Source organism: Bombina bombina, chromosome 6, assembly GCF_027579735.1.
Source record: "Bombina bombina isolate aBomBom1 chromosome 6, aBomBom1.pri, whole genome shotgun sequence".
Lineage (NCBI taxonomy): Eukaryota > Metazoa > Chordata > Amphibia > Anura > Bombinatoridae > Bombina > Bombina bombina.
In genome coordinates this window covers 221553615-221573005 of record NC_069504.1, presented here as the reverse complement: position 1 = coordinate 221573005, position 19391 = coordinate 221553615, and the positions used below count along the sequence as shown (strand labels likewise).

General features: G+C 39.3%; 1 protein-coding gene across 3 annotated transcripts in view; it reads left to right on the top strand.

Moving 5' to 3' along the window:
* SLC38A4 (solute carrier family 38 member 4) overlaps positions 1-19391 on the top strand; it is a 266486-nt gene that overhangs the window by 147832 nt on the left and 99263 nt on the right. Inside the window, exon 1 of one of the 3 annotated variants that reach the window (XM_053716743.1) lies at positions 8621-8762. The exons of the other annotated variants lie outside the window; for them this stretch is intronic. The gene's annotated coding sequence lies outside the window, so the exon portion shown is untranslated. Of the gene's footprint in view, positions 1-8620; positions 8763-19391 lie in introns of those variants that run through there. 3 annotated transcript variants of the gene reach the window in all.

The following is a 19391-nucleotide window of genomic DNA, read 5'->3' as shown; positions in this document are numbered from 1 at the left end:
CTTGGTAACGTCTTCAACTTTTACTGATTTAGAAGTTTGATGTGGTTTATTTACTCCCAACATTTCAAGACTGTAATCTTTTTAAAGCTATTATGTTAACAGTGGCCTAAATTTCTATATTTTCAAATTAGCTGTGCAAAAACATTGATATCAACTTGGCTGAAAAGTATATAATTGTTAGTAATTGAATATGATTTAATTGCAGTAAGACAGATTTTATTCACAATATGATTGAAGATGTTCAAATGTGATCACTCCTTTGTGAATGTGTTCTTAAAATGAAATGCACCTTTGTGAACGGGCTTTCAAATAAGATTGCACCTTTGTGAACACAAAACACAAACACATCCAAAACCATGTGTTTTACATCCCTTGTACTTACATTTATTTATTTATTTATAAAATATTTTACCAGAAAGGATACATTGAGATTTCTCTCGTTTTCAAGTATGTCCTGGGACCACAAAACATTGCATTGATACAATAGGGTACAATACAATACAAAAACAATAATAATACACAGAGGGGCCTAGTTATCAAGCCGTCAACCTCAAATACGCTGGAATTCCGCAGCGTATTTGTGGCGAGGCTGATTTGCCTTAGTTATCAAAGGCTTCAGACCGGCAAAAGTAGAATTTTGTGACGTAAACTTCGATCCGCCGGACTCCGTCCAACACAGATCGATTCTTTCGTCACTCCAGATGTTCCGCACACAAGTGCGGCACAATCTGACTACTTTTGCTAGTTATTAAAAAACTAGCAGGTACGCTCGGCACTTTTACGGCCCAGCGTACCTGGTTTTCAAACCGCCAGCCTGGAGGCGGCGGATCCCATAGGAATCAATGGGAGTCTGACCATAGCGAAAGTACAAGTTCGCTGCTGACAGACATCCCATTGATTTCTATGGGAGCTGTCTACACCTAACACCCTAACACGTACCCCGAGTCTAAACACTCCTAATCTGTCCCCCCTACACCGCCGCAACTAAATAAAGTTATTACCCCCTAAACCGCCGCTCCCGGAGCCCACCGCAAGCTACTCTATCCCTATTAACCCCTAAACCGCCCCTCCCTGACCCTGCCGCAACTATAATAAGTGTATTAACCCCTAAACCGCCGCTCCCGGAGCCCACCACAACTATAATAAATGTCTTAACCCCTAAACCGCCGCTCCCGGAGCCCACCGCCACCTACATTATACCTATTAACTCCTATCCTGCCCCCCCTATACCGGCGCCCTCTGTAATAAAGTTATTACCCCCTATCCTGCCGATCCCGCACCTCGCCGCAAATAAATAAATAGTTTAACCCCTAAACTGCCGCTCCCTGAACCCGCCGCAACCTATCTTAAATTTATTAACCCCTATCATTGCATTGATACAATAGGGTACAATACAATACAAAAACAATAATAATACACAGAGGGGCCTAGTTATCAAGCCGTCAACCTCAAATACGCTGGAATTCCGCAGCGTATTTGTGGCGAGGCTGATTTGCCTTAGTTATCAAAGGCTTCAGACCGGCAAAAGTAGAATTTTGTGACGTAAACTTCGATCCGCCGGACTCCGTCCAACACAGATCGATTCTTTCGTCACTCCAGATGTTCCGCACACAAGTGCGGCACAATCTGACTACTTTTGCTAGTTATCAAAAAACTAGCAGGTACGCTCGGCACTTTTACGGCCCAGCGTACCTGGTTTTCAAACCGCCAGCCTGGAGGCGGCGGATCCCATAGGAATCAATGGGAGTCTGACCATAGCGAAAGTACAAGTTCGCTGCTGACAGACATCCCATTGATTTCTATGGGAGCTGTCTACACCTAACACCCTAACACGTACCCCGAGTCTAAACACTCCTAATCTGTCCCCCCTACACCGCCGCAACTAAATAAAGTTATTACCCCCTAAACCGCCGCTCCCGGAGCCCACCGCAAGCTACTCTATCCCTATTAACCCCTAAACCGCCCCTCCCTGACCCTGCCGCAACTATAATAAGTGTATTAACCCCTAAACCGCCGCTCCCGGAGCCCACCACAACTATAATAAATGTCTTAACCCCTAAACCGCCGCTCCCGGAGCCCACCGCCACCTACATTATACCTATTAACTCCTATCCTGCCCCCCCTATACCGGCGCCCTCTGTAATAAAGTTATTACCCCCTATCCTGCCGATCCCGCACCTCGCCGCAAATAAATAAATAGTTTAACCCCTAAACTGCCGCTCCCTGAACCCGCCGCAACCTATCTTAAATTTATTAACCCCTATCCTGCCCCCCCTACACCGTCACCACATATAATTCATAATTACATTGTAGCTATTTTAGGATTTATATTTATTTTACAGGTAACTTTGTATTTATTTTAGGTAGTTAGAATAGTTATTAAATAGTTATTAACTATTTAATAACTACCTAGCTAAAAGAAATACAAAATTACCTGTAAAATAAATCCTAACCTAAGTTACAATTAAACCCTATCATTAAATTAATGAATTAAACTACCTACAAATAACTACAATTAAACACAATTACATAAACTAACTAAAGTACAAAAAATAAAAAAAGCTAAGTTACAAAATGAAAAAAAAAAAGTTACAAACATTTAAAAACATATTACAACAATTTTAAGCTACTTACACCTAATCTAAGCCCCCTAATAAAATAACAAACCCCCCCCTGCCCTACCCTATTCTACATTAAAAAAGTTCAAAGCTCTTTTACCTTACCAGCCCTTAAAAGGGCCTTTTGTGGGGGCATGCCCCAAAGTTCAGCTCTTTTGCCTGTAAAAGAAAAATACAACCCCCCCCCAACATTAAAACCCACCACCCACATACCCCTAATCTAACCCAAACCCCCCTTAAAATAACCTAACACTAATCCCCTGAAGATGATCCTACCTTTAGTTGTCTTCACTCAGCCGAGCCACCGATGGAACTGAAGAGGACATCCGGACCGGCAGAAGTTATCCTCCAAGGGGCGCTGAAGAAATCTTCCATTGAGCTCTCATTCTATTGGCTGTTCCGATCAGCCAATAGAATGTGAGCTCAATCTGATTGGCTGATTGGATCAGCCAATCGGATTGAACTTGAATCTGATTGGCTGATTCCATCAGCCAATCAGATTTTTCCTACCTTAATTCCTATTGGCTGATAGAATCCTATCAGCCAATCGGAATTGAAGGGACGCCATCTTGGATGACGTCCCTTAAAGGAGCCTTCATTCATCGGTAGTTCGTCGGGAAAGGAGGATGTTCAGCGTCAGCGGGATGAAGATTCAAGACCCGGCTTCGACGATGACCTCGCCCGGATAGAAGACTTCTTCAGCGCCTCTTGGAAGATGACCTCGCCCGGATGGAAGATTTCTTCAGCGCCGCTTGGAGGATCACTTCATCGGATGGAAGATTTCTTCAGCGCCCCTTGGAGGATAACTTCTGCCGGTCCGGATGTCCTCTTCAGTTCCATCGGTGGCTCGGCTGAGTGAAGACAACTAAAGGTAGGATGATCTTCAGGGGATTAGTGTTAGGTTATTTTAAGGGGGGTTTGGGTTAGATTAGGGGTATGTGGGTGGTGGGTTTTAATGTTGGGGGGGTTGTATTTTTCTTTTACAGGCAAAAGAGCTGAACTTTGGGGCATGCCCCCACAAAAGGCCCTTTTAAGGGCTGGTAAGGTAAAAGAGCTTTGAACTTTTTTAATGTAGAATAGGGTAGGGCATTTTTTTATTTTGGGGGGTTTGTTATTTTATTAGGGGGCTTAGATTAGGTGTAAGTAGCTTAAAATTGTTGTAATATGTTTTTAAATGTTTGTAACTTTTTTTTTTTTTTTTGTAACTTAGCTTTTTTTATTTTTTGTACTTTAGTTAGTTTATGTAATTGTATTTAATTGTAGTTATTTGTAGGTAGTTTAATTAATTAATTTAATGATAGTGTAGTGTTAGGTTTAATTGTAACTTAGGTTAGGATTTATTTTACAGGTAATTTTGTATTTCTTTTAGCTAGGTAGTTATTAAATAGTTAATAACTATTTAATAACTATTCTAACTAGCTAAAATAAATACAAAGTTACCTGTAAAATAAATATAAATCCTAAAATAGCTACAATGTAATTATGAATTACATTGTAGCTATATTAGGGTTTATTTTACAGGTAAGTATTTAGTTTTAAATAGGAATAATTTATTAAAGTATAGTGTAGTGTTAGGTGTAATTGTAACTTAGGTTAGGATTTATTTTACAGGTAAATTTCTCTTCATTTTAGCTAGGTAGCTATTAAATAGTTAATAACTATTTAATAGCTATTGTACCTAGTTAAAATAAATTGAAAGGTACCTGTAAAATAAAAATAAATCCTAAGATAGCTACAATATAATTATTATTTATATTGTAGCTATATTAGAGTTTATTTTATAGGTAAGTATTTAGTTTTAAATAGGATTAACTTAGTTAATAATATAAATATTATTTATATTAGGGTTATGTTAGGGTTAGTGTTAGACTTAGGTTTAGGGGCTAATAATTTTATTACAGTGGCGGCGGTGTAGTGGGGGGCAGGATAGGGGTTAATAAATTTATTATAGGTGCCGACGGTGTAGGGGGGGGCAGGATAGGGGTTAATAAATTTATTATAGGTGCCGACGGTGTAGGGGGGCAGGATAGGGGTTAATAAATTTAATATAGGTTGCGGCGGGTTCAGGGAGCGGCGGTTTAGGGCTTAAACAATTTTTTTATTTGCGGCGAGGTGCGGAATCAGCAGGATAGGGGTTAATAACTTTATTACAGAGGGCGGCGGTATAGGGGGGGCAGGATAGGGGTTACTAGGTATAATGTAGGTGGCAGCGGTGTCCGGGAGCGGCGGTTTAGGGGTTAATACATTTATAAGACTTGCGGCGGGGTCTAGGAGCGGCAGTTTAGGGGTTAATACATTTTTAATAGTTGCGGCAGGGTCTAGGAGCGGCGGTTTAGGGGTTAGTAACTTTATTTAGTTGCGGGGGGCTCCGGGGGCGCCGGTATAGGGGTTAGAGCAGTGTAGTTTAGTGTGAGTGCTTAGTGACAGGCTAGCAAGAAAGCTGTCAAAGAGCCGAAGAGCAGCGAGATCGGATGAGTGATAACTCTCACAGTCCGCTGCTCATCGCCCCGTGGCTTTTTGACAGCTTTTTTTGATAACTTAGGCGTATTTTTTCAGGTCCGCTGCGGCGAAGGTAGGCGAGCTTAGGCGGGCGTATTGGGCCGGCGAAGTCAGAAAAGTTGACGGCTTGATAACTACCCCCCATGATATGCAAACATTTAACATAGAACTGGTAGGAAATATTTAATCAACCATGACAGGCACATTCTGTTATGAGATATGCAGAGAGGGATCTCTTAAAAGGATATTAGGCTTGGGGAAGTTTTTAAAGTGTGAGGGAGGTCATTCCATAATTGTGGTGCTCAGTAGGAAAAGGAGGATCGAGCTGCTTTCTTTTTGTATTGAGGCAAGCTAAATAATGTGCTGTTATTGGATCGGAGGTTATAGGAGGTGGGAATAGCCTGGGAGAGCATTCTGCTCAGGTAGGGTGGGAGCTTTCCAGAAAGGCTCTTAAACACAAGGCAGGAAAGATGGAGGGTGCATCTGGATTCCAGCGACAGCCAGTTTAGTTCTTTTAGCATGTCACAATGGTGGGTCCTGTAGTTACATTGTAGCACAAAGCGTCAGAATGAGTTATACAATGTATTTAGTTTATTAAGGTGAGTTTGCGGTGCAGGTACATATACTACGTCCCCGTAATCCAAGATAGGCATCAGCATTTGCTGTACAATCTTTTCCTTTACTGTAGGGCTGAGGCAGGATTTGATTCTGTACAGGGCACCTAGTTTTGGATAAAGTTTAGATGCAAGTTTTTCTATGTGGAGGCCAAAAGATAGATTGGGGTCTAACAACATACCTAAGTATTTAAAAGAGTGGACTGTGGTCAGCGTGCAATTGGATTTTGTTTTGATGCGAAAATGGGAATTTTGTAATTTGTGTAATTTAGGTACTGTTCCAAAGATCATTGTGACAGTTTTGTCAGTGTTTAGGAAGAGTTTGTTTTTTGAGATCCACTTTTCTACCTCTGTGAACTGGTCTTGGAGCACTGCTTCAAGCTGCGGCAGATCGGAATTGTTTGTGTAGATTACCGTGTCATCTGTGTACATGTGTACAGTTGAGGATTTGCAGACATTAGGCAGATCATTTATAAATAATGTGAATAGTAGGGGCCGAGAATGGAACCTTGGGGTACACCACACGTGACTGGGAGAGGGAGGGAGTAATTGTCAGAAATTGAACTCACATTACATTATTGTTACATTATTGAACTCACGTTCACGTAGGGATGATCCCAGATTCACCAGAGCACTGTTAAATGCACTGTCATGAATGTGTTTGAACCAAGGCACAATCTAATTTGAATGTGCAATGTTGTTTGATTATCTTCTTTGCAGCTACAATATTGTAATAGAGCTAAGTGAAACTCGTAGTCTTCAGATGTAGAACACCACAAATTCAAAACGATAAAAGTAAATATTGAAAAAAAACAATACTTTAAAATTATTATAAGTGACAATACAATAATTAAGCAAACCTATCTAGTATGTCATTCACTTCAGCTGCTTTTCAGACTGCTTGAATGTAAACGCCCGTATAGGGCTTTCCTCGTGAAAACAACTCAATCCAAGAGTCCAGAACAGGATCTTATCGCTCTATCTGAAAGAGTAAGTTAGAGTGAGGAAAAGGTAGTTATAAACATAATAATCTAAGTAAGAAAGAAATACATGCATTGAATAGATTGAAAAATAATCCAGATTTAGTAGCTGTCAACTCAGACAAGGGAGGTTCAATTGTGGTCCTTGATATAGTTGAGTACCTTAGTGAGGCTTATAGACGATTAGGAGATGTATACACATACAAGAAGCTAACATTCAATCCCACTTCAAAATATCAGAAAGCGTTAAAACATCTATTCGATTTGGGGGTTGAGAACTCTATACTTACAACTAAAACCAATGAATATATATATATATATATATATATATATATATATATATATATATATATATATATATATATATATATATATATATATATATATATATTGAATTCCCCAGAGTTCCAGTGTTTAAATACTTACCTAACGTTCATAACTCTCTGGTTAATCCCCCAGGGAGACCAATAATTTCAACTATTAGCTCCATGGGAGAGAAACTGGGACAATGGGTAGATGTACAGTTACAGCCCATAGTGCAATCTTTGCCAGGATTCCTTAGAGATACTAAACATATTCTCAGACTCATAAAGAATTTTCAATGGAAAGAGGGTTTCAGATTTGCCACCATAGATGAAGTCTCTCTATATTCGTGTATTCCTCATGACCTAGGAATCAGTGCAGTTAAGAGGATGTTAGAGAGATACTCAGGATATGATCCAGAACTCATTGCATTTATTTTACAGGCTATTACTTTCCTACTGGATCATAGCTATTTTGTTTTTAATGGTGAATATTTCATACAGCTCAGAGGCACTGCGATGGGGGCGAAATTCGCCCCTTCATATGTAAATCTATATCTTGCAGACTTTTAAATTAGGAAGATCTTTAGTGATAACAATAGTTTCATTAAATTATACACTAGGTATATAGATGATATGGGGAGGCAATAGTGGAGAACTAGATAGCCTTATAAACTATCAAAATGATAATGATGGCAATCTGAAATTTACTTATAGTGCCTCTGATACCAATATACAATATTTAGATGTATCATTTGGTCACACTGAACATAATATAGTTACAGAAGTCTTTAGGAAGGAAATTACAGGCAATACCATATTAAGTGCAGATTCATTGCATCCGAACCACCTAAAGAAAGGTATACCAAAAGGCCAATACATCAGTCTTAGACGAAATTGTACTAACTTGAGTGATTATTGGAAGCATGCCAATGATCTAACAACATGCCTTGTTGATAGGGGTTATGATATATGTGAATTTAAGAGATTGTCTACACAAGTCTCAGGATTTAACAGAGATGTCTTACTTAAGGATAAAACTCTAAATAATAGGAGGAATGGTGTAAAACGGAAAGGTATTCATTTCATTACTAAATATAGTAGACAGTTCAATTAAATCTGTAATATTAACAGAAAGAGAATTCCCCTTCTAGAGAGAGATAAAGATGTAGAGTCAATTTCTACTAATTGTAATTTCAATTCATGTAGATCAGACACCATAGGAGATAAGGTGACTAAAAACTTTAGTTCTAAGGTAAGCACCAGAATCAGTAACAACAGTAACTGGCTATCCAAGAAATGTGGCTTCTATAAGTGTGGAGGAAGACCATGCAAGTGTTGTGATTATGCCTTGGTAGGAGATCATTTTACCTCTACAAATACAGGACAAAAGTACAGTATTAGAGACCGAATTAATTGTAATTCCACATTTATTGTTTATCTCATTACTTGTATGTTTTGCAAATTGCAATATGTAGGTCTTACCTCTAGGTGTCTCAAAGACAGGATTAGGGAACACTTACTGTCATTAGAAGCAGAGGTGCTTAAGACACCTGTTGCTAAACATTTTTTTGTACATGAAACTAAATTTGAGCACTTTAGATTTCAGGGTATCGAACAAGTGACACTGGGTGCTAGAGGAAGTGATAGATACCAAGCACTAAGTAGAAAGAAGATATTCTGGATTCTGGACTGGTTCTCCTGTGGGGATCAATAAAATCAGTGATGTCAAACTCTACATAGATAAAGGTTAGCTTATGCTTAAATTTCTTTCACACTTAATCTCTTCAAGAGCTTCAGTATAGCAATGATGATACCTCTATATATAGACACTAATTCTATCTGTGTTACATTGTGACAAATTGAGATGCATACATATTCATAATGTAGGCTTGTTGAGATGTTAGTCGTTATATTGTGATAGCTGGCGAAGGTTAGGATTTCCCCAGAGGTATCTCTATAATGTTAAACATTTTGAAACATCTGTTGTGGTAACAGTTTTTTTTGAATGGGCTCACTATGATAATTGAATGCATTTATCTTGTATACTAATGTTAGCTACTCTTTGCAAAGGCTGTTGCCACATGAGATATAATTTGTAACTAAATCAAGTGCATGCGAGGTTCCCGGTACATTTCAGTATATACATTGTTTTATAAGTGTTCTTTTTGTTTTAGGCTGTAGTTATAACTTAAGTTATGTAATTGGTTGTGTGTATTTGGGTGGAGGTTGTGAACAGGTTAAATTGTAAATTTAATTCACTATATTGTGATTGGATGTAATGACCGCACCCCCTTGTGATTTAACAGCTGCTGGTAACGCTTGTTCCTTAGCTCTGATGAACTGCCCATGAGGCAGGAAACGCTTCAGCTGTGGTGTCTGCCTGTATGCTGTACCGTTGTTTCTTTTAATGCAAGTATTCAATAAATTGTACTTTTAAACTAAAGGAATCTCTCCCTGCCTTCTCTTCACTGGGACTGCGATATTGTTGTAGTATGTCATTCATACCTACATACAAATCGCATGCAGATGGTTTAACAGTAGTGAGGATGGATTCAGGTGCAGTAGGTTCCTTATGAACTCAAGATTAAGCAATCCTATTTCAAAGGCTGGGTATAAAGACTCCTGCACTAATAGTGACAATCTTGACAGGGCAAATGTGACTTAGAAACAAACAGAACAGAAATAGATTGCTACAAGCCATTTCTAGCTCAAAAATTATGCATATGTAAATAAACATATACATATATAAATGTGTGTCCGGTGTTCTGTTATGTTTGTCTACCACGTTACGTTTGCCTACCTACTATCACACCTACAATAGACTTGCAAATTCTTTGTGCGCGCATGCGCTCACTGCTGCAGTCGGCAAATATTACAGAATACTGTCCACAATGTTGGCACTAGCTGGGGAGCTGAAAATATCAGTGCCAAAAAACATAATTTATGTAAGAACTTACCTGATAAATTAATTTCTTTCATATTAGCAAGAGTCCATGAGCTAGTGACGTATGGGATATACATTCCTACAAGGAGGGGCAAAGTTTCCCAAACCTCAAAATGCCTATAAATACACCCCTCATCACACCCACAATTCAGTTTAACGAATTGCCAAGAAGTGGGGTGATAAGAAAGGAGCGAAAGCATCAAAATAAGGAATTGGAATAATTGTGCTTTATACAAAAAAATCATAACTACCACAAAAAAGGGTGGGCCTCATGGACTCTTGCTAATATGAAAGAAATGAATTTATCAGGTAAGTTCTTACATAAATTATGTTTTCTTTCATGTAATTAGCAAGAGTCCATGAGCTAGTGACGTATGGGATAATAAATACCCAAGATGTGGAACTTCCACGCAAGAGTCACTAGAAAGGGAGGGATAAAATAAAGACAGCCAATTCCGCTGAAAAATAATAATCCACAACCCAAAACAAAAGTTTTAATCTCAATAATGAAAAAAACTGAAATTATAAGCAGAAGAATCAAACTGAAACAGCTGCCTGAAGTACTTTTCTACCAAAAACTGCTTCAGAAGAAGAAAACACATCAAAATGGTAGAATTTAGTAAAAGTATGCAAAGAAGACCAATTTGCTGCTTTGCAAATCTGATCAACAGAAGCTTCATTCCTAAACGCCCAGGAAGTAGAAACTGACCTAGTAGAATGAGCCGTAATTCTTTGAGGCGGGGATTTACCCTGGATCTGGACAGATACCTGGGAAGTTTCTTGTTTAGATGAGAGGCCATCAGATCTATTTCTGGAAGTCCCCAGATTTGAACAATCTGAAGAAATACCTCTGGGTGAAGGGACCATTCGCCCGGATGTAACGTCTGGCGACTGAGATAATCCGCTTCCCAATTGTCTACACCTGGGATGTGAACCGCAGAGATTAGACAGGAGCTGGATTCCGCCCATACAAGTATTTGAGATACTTCTTTCATAGCCTGAGGACTGTGAGTCCCACCCTGATGATTGACATATGCCACGGTTGTGACATTGTCTGTCTGAAAACAAATAAACGATTCTCTCTTCAGAAGAGGCCAGAACTGAAGAGCTCTGAAAATCGCATGGAGTTCCAAAATGTTTATTGGTAATCTCGCCTCCTGAGATTCCCAAACCCCCTGCGCTGTCAGAGATCCCCATACAGCTCCCCAACCTGACAGACTTGCATCTGTTGAGATCACAGTCCAGGTTGGACGAACAAAAGAAGCCCCTTGGACTAAACGATGGTGATCTATCCACCACGTCAGAGAGTGTCGTACATTGGGATTTAAGGATATTAATTGTGATATCTTTGTATAATCCCTGCACCATTGGTTCAGCATACAGAGCTGAAGAGGTCGCATGTGAAAACGAGCAAAGGGGATCGCATCCGATGCAGCAGTCATGAGACCTAGAATTTCCATGCATAAAGCTACCGAAGGGAATGATTGAGACTGAAGGTTTCGACAGGCTGAAACCAATTTCAGACGTCTCTTTTCTGTTAGAGACAAGGTCATGGACACTGAATCTATTTCAAAACCCAAAAAGGTTACCTGAGTCTGAGGAATCAACGAACTCTTTGATAAATTGATCCTCCAACCATGTCTTTGAAGAAACGACACAAGTTGATTCGTATGAGATTCTGCAGAATGTGAAGACTGAGCAAGTACCAAGATATCGTCCAAATAAGGAAATACCGCAATACCCTGTTCTCTGATTACAGAGAGAAGGGCACCGAGAACCTTTGAAAAGATCCTTGGAGCTGTTGCTAGGCCAAACGGAAGGGCCACAAACTGGTAATGCTTGTCTAGAAAAGAGAATCTCAGAAACTGAAAGTGATCTGGATGAATCGGAATATGAAGATATGCATCCTGTAAATCTATTGTGGACATATAATGCCCTTGCTGAACAAAAGGCGAATAGTCCTTATAGTTACCATTTTGAATGTTGGTATCCTTACATAACGATTTAATATCTTTAGATCCAGAACTGGTCTGAAGGAATTCTCCTTCTTTGGTACAATGAATAGATTTGAGTAAAACCCCAGACCCTGTTCCAGAACTGGAACTGGCACAATTACTCCAGCCAACTCTAGATCTGAAACACATTTTAGAAATGCCTGAGCCTTCACTGGGTTTATTGGAATGCGAGAGAGAAAAAATCTCTTCGCAGACGGCCTTACCTTGAAACCTATTCTGTACCCTTGTGAAACTATGTTCTGAATCCAAAGACTGTGAATCGAATTGATCCAAATGTCTTTGAAAAATCGTAACCTGCCCCCTACCAGCTGTGCTGGAATGAGGGCCACACCTTCATGTGGACTTGGGAGCTGGTTTTGACTTTCTAAAAGGCTTGGATTTATTCCAGATTGGAGAAGGTTTCCAAACAGAAACCGTTCCTTTAGGGGAACTGACGAAGGGAACGAAAACGATTAGCAGCCCTATATTTACCTTTAGATTTTTTGTCCTGAGACAAAAAAGTTCCTTTCCCCCCAGTAACAGTTGAAATAATAGAATCCAACTGGGAACCAAATAATTTATTACCTTGGAAAGAAAGAGAAAGCAAAGTTGACTTAGAAGACATATCTGCATTCCAAGTTTTAAGCCATAAAGCTCTTCTAGCTAAAATAGCTAAAGACATATACCTGACATCAACTCTAATGATATCAAAGATGGCATCACAAATAAAGTTATTAGCATGTTGAAGAAGTTTAACAATGCTATGAGTATTATGGTCTGATACTTGTTGTGCTAAAGCCTCCAACCAAAAAGTGAAAGCGGCAGCAACATCAGCCAAAGAAATAGCAGACCTAAGAAAATTACTTGAACATAAATAAGCTTTCCTTAGAAAGGATTCAATCTTCCTATCTAAAGGATCCTTAAAGGAAGTACTATCTGCCGTAGGAATAGTAGTAAGTTTAGCAAGAGTAGAGATAGCCCCATCAACTTTAGGGATTTTGCCCCAAAACTCTAATCTGTCAGATGGCACAGGATACAATTTCTTAAACCTTTGAGAAGGAGTACATGAAGTACCCATATTATTCCATTCCCTAGAAATTACTTCAGAAATAGCATCAGGGACAGGAAAAACTTCTGGAATAACCATAGGTTATCAAGAGGACTAGATTCCTCCATCTCTAAAGCGATTAAAACTTCTTTAAGTAAAGAGCGAATAAATTCCATCTTTAATAAATATGAAGATTTATCAGTGTCAATATCTGAGACAGAATCCTCTGAACCAGAAAATTTCTCATCAGAAACAGACAAATCAGAATGATGACGGTCATTTAAAATTTCATCTGAAAAATGAGAAGTTTTAAAAGACCTTTTACGTTTACTGGAAGGAGGAATAACAGACATAGCCTTCCTAATGGATTTAGAAACAAAATCTCTTATATTAACAGGAACATCCTGAGTATTAGATGTTGAGGGAACAGCAACAGGTAATGGTATATTACTAATGGAAATACTATCTGCATTAGCAAGCTTATCATGACATTCGTCACAAACTACAGCCGGAGGAACAGTTACCACAAGTTTACAACAAATGCACTTAACTTTGTGAGAACCAGCATCAGGCAGCGTTTTTCCAGAAGCAGATTCTGATCCAGCGTCAATCTGATACATCTTGCAATATGTAATAGAAAAAACAACATATAAAGCAAAATTATCAATTCCTTAAATGACAGTTTCAGGAATGGGAAAGAATGCCAATGAATAAGCCTCTAGCAACCAGAAGCAATGAAAAAATGAGACTGAAATAATGTAAAAAAAAGGTGGAGACAAGAATGACGCCCACATTTTTTAGCGCCAAAAAAGGCGCCCACATTATTGGCGCCTTAAATTTTTTGGCACAGAATGACGCCACATCCGGTAACGCCGACATTTTTGGCGCAAAACGTAAAAAAAAATGACGCAATCACGAGCAACTTGCGGCGTCAAGTATGACGCCGGAAATGACAAAAAAATTTTGCGCCAAAAAAGTCCGCGCCAAGAATGACGCAATAAATTGAAGCATTTTCAGCCCCCGCGAGCCTAACAGCCCACAGGGAAAAACAGTCAATTTGAAAACAATCTTTAAGGTAAGAAAATTGATTATTCATATGCATTAACCCAAATAATGAAACTGACTTGTCTTAAATAAGGAATATTGATCATCCTGAATCAAGGCAAATATAAGTTTGAAGACATATATTTAGAACTTTATATAAAAGTGCCCAACCATAGCTTAGAGTGTCACAAAAAATAAGACTTTCTTACCCCAGGACACTCATCTACATATAGTAGATAGCCAAACCAGTACTGAAACGAGAATCAGTAGAGGTAATGTTATATAAGAGTATATCGTCGATCTGAAAAGGGAGGTAAGAGATTAATCTCTACGACCGATAACAGAGAACCTATGAAATAGATCCCGTAGAAGGAGACCATTGAATTCAAATAGGCAATACTCTCTTCACATCCCTCTGACATTCACTGCACTCTGAGAGGAAAACCGGGCTCCAGCCTGCTGCGAAGCGCATATCAACGTAGAATCTAGCACAAACTTACTTCACCACCTCCACGGGAGGCAAAGTTTGTAAAAACTGAATTGTGGGTGTGGTGAGGGGTGTATTTATAGGCATTTTGAGGTTTGGGAAACTTTGCCCCTCCTGGTAGGATTGTATATCCCATACGTCACTAGCTCATGGACTCTTGCTAATTACATGAAAGAAAAAGGCAATGTGTTCTTTTATTCACTATATTGACTATTATTATACTGATGTATTTGAAAATACAATATGTTCTTTTATTCACTATATTGACTATTATTATACTGATGTATTTGATTAAAGGAGTCAACAGACCACTGCTCCTTAACCTGTCCACCTGCTCTGAGGCTATGGACAGAAATCAACCCGATCGAATACAATCGGGTTGATTGACACCCCCTGCTAGCCGTCAATTGGCCGCAAATCTGCAGGGGGTGGCATTGCACCAGCAGTTCACAAGAACAGCTGGTGCAATGATAAATGCAGACAGCGTAGGCTGTCGGCATTTATGAATGTGCGGCGGACATGATACGCTACTATCATGTCTGCTCGCACATTAATAAATATGCTCCATGGAATGTTCTATCGAAATCAAGACAGTTTCATGTTGACTTTCATTTGCCTTTCACATCTGCATCATATTAATGGAAATATTACTACTACTACCTCTTGCCTCGTAGTATATGCTTGTCTATCCCATTTCCTTACATTAAACTCCCTCCTTTCAATCTGGATTTCGCCCCCTTCACTCAACAGAGACAGCAATTGTTAAGGTTACCAACGACATACTTACAGCAAAATCAAAAGGCCATTTCTCTCTGCTTATCCTCGTTGATCTGTCTGCAGCCTTTGATACTGTCGACCATCCCCTTTTGCTCCATACTCTCCAATCCTTCGGCATCTGTGACACAGCTCTCTCTTGGTTCTCTTCCTATCTGTCTAACCGTACCTTTAGTGTAGCCTTCTCTGGGGTATCCTCTGCCCCATTACCTCTTTCTGTTGGGGTACCACAAGGCTCTGTCCTCGGTCCCCTTCTCTTCTCAATCTACACATTCCCACTAGGTTCCTTAATAAAGTCCCACAGGTTTCATTATTATTTGTATGCCGACGATACCCAAATTTACCTCTCTGCACCAGAACTATCTCCTTCCTTGCTAACCCATGTCACTAACTGTCTCTCTCATATCTCATCTTGGATGTCCTTTCACTACCTCAAGCTAAAACTCTCTAAAACTGAGCTCATTATTCCTCCCCCCTTCTTCCAAAATCTCCACCCCCCATGTGTCTATAACTGTTTACAACTCCATCATTACCCCAACCTCACATGCCCGATGTCTTGGGGTCACACTTGACTCAGATCTTTCTTTCACTCCTCATATTCAGTCCTTGGCTAAAGCCTGCCGCTTCCACCTTAAAAACATAAACATCTCTAAAACTAGACATTTCCTTACACAGCAAAGATTTTATTTCACTCTCTCATCCGTTCCTGCCTCGACTACTCCAACTCTATCCTCTCTGGTCTCCCTAGCTGCCGCCTAGCTCCTTTACAATCCATAATTAATGCCTCTGCCAGGCTCATCTTCCTTTCACGTCCCTCTTCATCTGCCGCACCTCTCTGCCAATCCCTTCACTGGCTTCCTCTTGCCTCCAGGATTAAAATTCTCACTCTGACACACAAAGCCCTCAATTGCACTGCTCCCCCCCCTACATCTCAGACCTTGTCTCCAGATACTCTCCCTCCCGTCCCCTTTGCTCCGCTCATGATCTCCTACTCTCCTCCTCTCCTGTTACCTCCTCACATTCCCTTCTACAAGATTTCTCAAGACTGGCTCTCATCTTATGGAACTCTCTGCCTTGCTCCACAAGAATCTCCCCTAGTTTTAAAAGCTTCAAGTGCTTCCTAAAGACTTTACTATTCAGGGACGCTTGCAACCTACACTAACCTTCCTATCTCCACTGCTATCCCCTAAAACCCCATAGCATGTAAGCCTATGAGCCCAGCTGTTTGTAGTTCACCTTCAAAAGAGCCGACTACAACAGTGCAACTCTTGGCAGGGCCCTCTCTCCCCATTTTATCCCTGTAATCATTTTTATATACCACCCATGTTCATAGCGCTGCGGAACCTGTTGGCGCTCTACAAATACCTGATAATAATAATAATAATAATAATAATATATCTTATATAATCAATAAATATGCGGATGCACTCTCCAGGATTTGTAATAATCGTCACCTTTTAATGTAATGTTTCAGGGGTTTTACTCCCTTTGTCATAAACAAACAAAAAAAAAATGTTTTCACCCCCACAGTGCCTTACATGGTTGTTGTTGTTATTTTTTAATTGACAACTTAACACAAAGACAGTAAATCACATGTAAGTATCACAAAACACGTAATGTTTTGGGGTTTTACAATACAATTAAAAAATAATAACAACAACAACCATGTACTCACCCCCACAGTGTCTTATGAACCATGTAAACATGGCTCGGCATCTGTTTGTTTATATGGTTCATAAGACACGGTGGGGGTGAGTACATGGTTGTTGTTGTTGTTATTTTTTAATTGTATTGTAAAACCCCAAAACGTTGTGTTTTGTGATACTTACATGTGATTTACTGCCTTTGTGTTAAGTTGTTACCTAGACAATATTTTACTGACATGACCAGTAGTAGTAAGGTTCACGTCAAAGTGGAAAATAAAGAGTAAATATAGAAATAAAGATGACATCATGGTGAAATTTCTTCTAATAATGTTAAAATCTAATTATACTTCAATTATTATTTAAATTAAATCCTAGCAGCTTTACCTCCTAATTTATACTGTATGATTATGTATGCTAATTAGCATGGCCGTTACTTTTTTTCCAGAAAATGTTGCAACCCTACGTACACCTGAAAATAAGTTAAAATATGCCCAGGCACAAATGTTTGATGAAATCTCGCCGGCTGGCAATGCTAAACTCAATCGTATCCTAGTTAAAGCAATATTGTATTTTTAGGCCATTTTTGTTGTGTGTGTGTGTATGTATATGTGTGTGCATGTGTGTGTATGCATGTGTGTGTGTGTGTGTGTGCGTGTGTATGTATATGTGTGTGTTTGTGTGCGTGTATGTGTGTGTGTGTTTGTGTATGTATATGTGTGTGTGTATATGTATATGTGTGTGCATGTGTGTGTGTGTGCGTTTGTATGTATATGTGTGTGTGCGTGTGCGTGTGTATGTATATGTGTGTGTGTGTGTATGTATATGTGTGTGCATGTGTGTGTATGCATGTGTGTGTGTGTGTGTGTGCGTGTGCGTGTGTATGTATATATGTGTGTGTGTGCGTGTGTTTGTGTATGTATATGTGTGTGTGTGTGTGTGTGTTGGGGGGGGTAAGAAGCTAACTAAAGTATTAAATCTTTATATCAAAAAAGTGAACATATACATGTTCATAATAATAAAAAAGTATATTATTTTATGGAGTTGAAATTTGTTCAGGTTTGATTATAATTTATTTGATTATACAGCATATGCTGGACTCTGAATCTACTATTATGTTTCCAAGAATGATAAAAGAACAGAGTGAAATTATACTTGGATCAGTTAACTACAAAGTATATTATGTATACCTAAATAACACCAATTTGAATACAACAGTATTGTAATATAACTAACTTGATAAATATACTGTTGCCCTAGTAACACAACAATATGCTGAACACAATGAAAATGACAGTGCAAAAAAAAAATGCTCCAGTTGGACATAGGTACTACGTCACACAGTATTTTGTCCAGCGTACTGTGTTGACGTAGTATCTATATCCAACACAGAGGTGCATGCTGCGGGCCCCACTGTCAGCTTACACAGCAGAGACTACAACTGTTGGCACAAAGCATCTGCCTTCATATGCACTGATTGTGCTTAGTTACTATATGAAGGCAGACTGTTACAGAGAGTAACACTTTCTGTGTCTACAATGGTCATTCTTTGGTGTTGAGTGGTAGCTATTGGAGGGAAGGTGAGATGTCGGTGGGCAGCTCAGCGAGGTGGTAGGGGGGGCAGAGTTCCCTACACTACAGCAAAATTATTAGTTAGGGAGAGGGAGGGATGCACATTTGTTGGGGGAGAAGGGACCATACAGTAATCACTTGGTGGGGGAGGTGGGGAGGGGGATCCCTACATTACAGAAATATATATATATTATATATATATATATATATATATATATATATATATATATATATATATATATATATATATATATATATATATATATATATATATATATATATATATATAATAACATAAAATAGTAGTAATTTGTTACTGGCTCCCAGGACGAAATATGGGGTTAGAATACGAGTGGCGCATGACCAATAAAAGGTTTATCGTGGGTAAATTACAGCTGCAAGTCTCTTGAAGTACGTCTCTATAAGCTTAGCACATCTAGCCACTGGGATTTTTGCCCATTCCTCAGGGCAAAACTACTCCAGCTCCTTAAAGATTGCTGTACACCAGTGGAACCCATCCATCTTGAAGTCATGCCACAGATTCTCAATTGGATTGAGGTCTGGGCTTTGACTAGGCCTTTCCAAGACTTTTAAATATTTCCCCTTAAACCACTTGAGTGGTGCTTTAGCTGTATGCTTAGGGTCATTGTCCTGCTGGAAAGTGAATCTCTGTCCCAGTCTCAAATCTCTGGGAGACTGAAACAGGTTTCCCTCAAGAATTTCCTTGTATTTAGCACCGTCCATTATTCCTTCAATTCTGACCAGTTTCCCAGTCCCTGACGATCACAATGGTGTTCTCTGGGTAATGAGAGTTTTTGCGCCAGACATATTGTTTTCCTTAATGGCCAAAAAGCTTAATTTTAGTCTCA